The sequence below is a fragment of the Schistocerca serialis genome, unplaced genomic scaffold (genome assembly GCF_023864345.2).
Source record: "Schistocerca serialis cubense isolate TAMUIC-IGC-003099 unplaced genomic scaffold, iqSchSeri2.2 HiC_scaffold_879, whole genome shotgun sequence".
NCBI classification, from domain to species: domain Eukaryota; kingdom Metazoa; phylum Arthropoda; class Insecta; order Orthoptera; family Acrididae; genus Schistocerca; species Schistocerca serialis.
The window spans coordinates 534,433-537,948 of NW_026048495.1; positions in this window are offsets into that span (position 1 = coordinate 534,433).

Here is a 3,516-nt window from a genome sequence, read left to right on the forward strand (position 1 = left end):
CATAAGCAATTCATTAATAGTTTAATATATATATATATATATATATATATATATATATATATAAAAATAAATACAAAAAACTAATAATTAAAAATAGTGTTGCATGGCGCAAGATTCGATCCGGCGACCTTCGGATTACGAACCCGAGCGCTTACCGCTGCGCCACGACGCTGTAGAAAATTATTAATCGTAGAGAGTATTTTACCGCAACGGATTCTTTTAACTGTCGATTTTCTCGACAACGGCAGAGAAGTGCATCTTGGTGCTTTGCCACATTACACCTCTGGCCATGAGCTTTTATTATGCGCAGTATGAATCGAATCTGAATTTCACAATTGGCGGCCTCCCCTTGTTAGACAGATGGCGCCCACAGCTTCCACATGTTAACTTGGTTTTTGTGATGTTGTCTCTTTCTCTCTGGTTACTTGCTTTCTTCAAGCATAAGTAGCACCTTGCTTTCCTAGTTGGTTCGTCATTTGCAGCAATTTTATTTACCTCTCGTTTCTTTCCTAGGATCTCTCCCATCGCGCAAATAATAGGCAACTGGAGTCCTTTCAAATCCATGGCTCGCTCTTCTACATATGGTTTCAAAAGTTCGTGGCCTAATTCAGGGAAATATAGATTTCTGGCGTTTGGTTTCCCTTCATTCCATTTAGGCGCGTTCATCTTGAACAGTGTGTATGAGTTAACTGCAGCTATATCAATTAGGCTGTAGAACATTGGCAGTGGCCATCTTCTCGTACCCCTTTTTGTAGAGTATACCCTAACCATTTGATCTGCGGCATCCACTCGTCCCTTAGTGGAATTATAGTACAGGTTTATGTGTGGTCCGCAGCTCGTGGTCGTACGGTAGCGTTCTCGCTTCCCACGCCCGGGTTCCCGGGTTCGATTCCCGGCGGGGTCAGGGATTTTCTCTGCCTCGTGATGACTGGGTGTTGTGTGATGTCCTTAGGTTGGTTAGGTTTAAGTAGTTCTAAGTTCTAGGGGACTGATGACCATAGATGTTAAGTCCCATAGTGCTCAGAGCCATTTGAACCATTTGTTTATGTGTGTTTTCTGTTTTGGTGTATCAACTTCTACTCCTGAATTACGATGTTGTGTAGACAACATCAACAGATTTTTCTTCAGTTTTTCCTTTGTGATGTAAGAGGCAATTGTTACTGGCGGCTTCTTAGAAGCTGGGTCTGTGAATGCGAATTTGGAGGAATGCAGCTCTTTGCCTGCTGTCGTCTTAAGTTCCTGCAGTACATGTTCTCTGTTTGTTTTGAGTGTCCTAACCAATGTAAGTTCGTAGTCTTGATAGAGAATGTCCGCCAATTTCACAGAAGTGTAGAAGCAGTCAGTTGTGAAATTGTAGCCTGTATTCTTTATTGCCTCCTCCAGTCTCTTCACAATCTCAAGTGGACCTCGTTCACTGGCAGGTCTACTGTCTTTTCCAGCATACACTTCCATTTTTATGACGTATCGTTCAGTTGCACTACAAAGCGTTCCGACTAATATTCCATATTTTCCAGGTTTGTCTTTGAGGAAAACTTTGAAAGGACAACTACCTCTGAAAAGACACAACATTTCATCAATTGCATTGTCAGGTCCACTTCTGAAGTACCGTGGGAATATTCCATTCAATACTTCACGCAGCGGCGCAAATTTGTCACGTACACGTCTTTTTGACCTGGTGCCTTTATCATCAAAGCGAAGAATTTTCAATAGCTGATATTCTCTTGTCTTAGCCATAGCTCCTCTATAAATCGCTCTTTCCAATAAATTTGACCAAAAATCAGATAAAGAAATATTGGTGTCCTGGTAAACTCCCATTAGAATTAAAATTCCCATCAATGCATATATTTCAGAATCGCTAACGGGAGATACGTTTTCTCTTTCAGCTTCTTCATTTGTATGGTCAAGTATTTTCCCCGTACTAATTCAGGAGTGTTTTTTTTAATGATTCACATATGCTTATTAGTTTCCCAGCACTGGTTATTCCTTGACGTTCACGGACTATTTTACCAAAATCCCTTTTACTATGTCTTGGAGTTTCTGTAGATACACTCTGCCAGAATTTTACAAATTTATTTGGAGCGTTACCTGCAGGGTTTGTGTTTTTCTTCATGGTCCTCCGCTTCTTTACTGGAATCCTTTTCTACTTCTGTATGATCTGATTGGAAATCACTTAAATCTGATAATTCGTCGTCGAGTAACAGTTCTACAAGAACTTCCTGCGTCGTTCAAGCCTCTATAACTCATCTTACAAAATCTACAATAAAGGCGTCGTTCTACTGTGACAAACTGCTAATAGCAATAATGGCAAGTCTAAAATCAACAATGAAAGTGAAACTCAACAATTAGACTGCTCAACAACACTGTAAAACTCATGTTCGAGGTTGCCAACTGAATAAAAGAAAGAAAAACGTACGGGCAAGTTTTGCCCATGCTTGGTGGTTGTAGGGAAGATAATAAGAATTAACGGTCGCGTGGAGTACCAACCCCGGGCAAAATGTGCCCTTGGGCGTAAAATTCCTATTTTGTACTTGTAATTATAATACACTATGCTGTACGTTTATATGGTTAAATTTTTATAAGGTAACAGACAAAAAGAAAAAGACCCAAAAACATAGGATATTTGCCATGACATTTTTAAAAAATAAAAATGTACGGGCAATTTTTGCCCGTGTTTGGTGTTTCTAGTGTTAAACGGGGATTGTCGGTCGATGGAGTCGTAAGCTTTCTTGGAAGTCGACAAATGTGCAAATGATTGGGAGATTTCGTGTAGCTCGAATATTCAGAGCAGACTTAAAGTTGAAAATTTGTTCTGTGCCTGATCTGTGTGGTCTGAACCCTGCTTGATATTCATCTATATAGGAGTGAGAGTTGTTCCTGTGCACGTTGTAAGAGGCAAGCGGAACTGACTTTGTGAGGAACGGAAAGGAGGGAGATTCCTCTGTAGTTATTCACATCAGGTTTATCTCCTTTTTTGTGAAGTGGGTGGATGAGTGCTCATTTCCGGTCGTCTGGGAGTTCTTCGCCTCGCAATATGTCCTGCATGATAGCGTGTGATTTCCTGTAATGATCGCGTTCTGAGATTTTCAGTAACTCTACGGTGATTAAATTTAATATTTATTTATTTTTATACGACCGAATGGCGGGAGGTAGTAACAGAAGGCGCCGTCGATTCGATTATCAAAGTCCCTAGTTCATCCAAAGGATTGACTTCAAATTTGCGTATCCTTAGCTGTTGATCCGAGGGCAACTCCGTCGAAGCGTGATAGGTATTTCCTTAACTGACAATTTTCAAACCACTGTTGAAATTTGGAATCGTTAGCAATAAACATGTAAATTCTCTTTTCCGGTATCTCAGAAAAATGGTTCAAATGGCTCTGAGCATTATGGGACTTAACATCTGTGGTCATCAGTCCCCTAGAACTTAGAACTACTTAAACCTAACTAACCTAAGGACATCACACACATCCATGCCCGAGGCAGGATTAGAACCTACGACCGTAGCCGTTACGCGGTTCC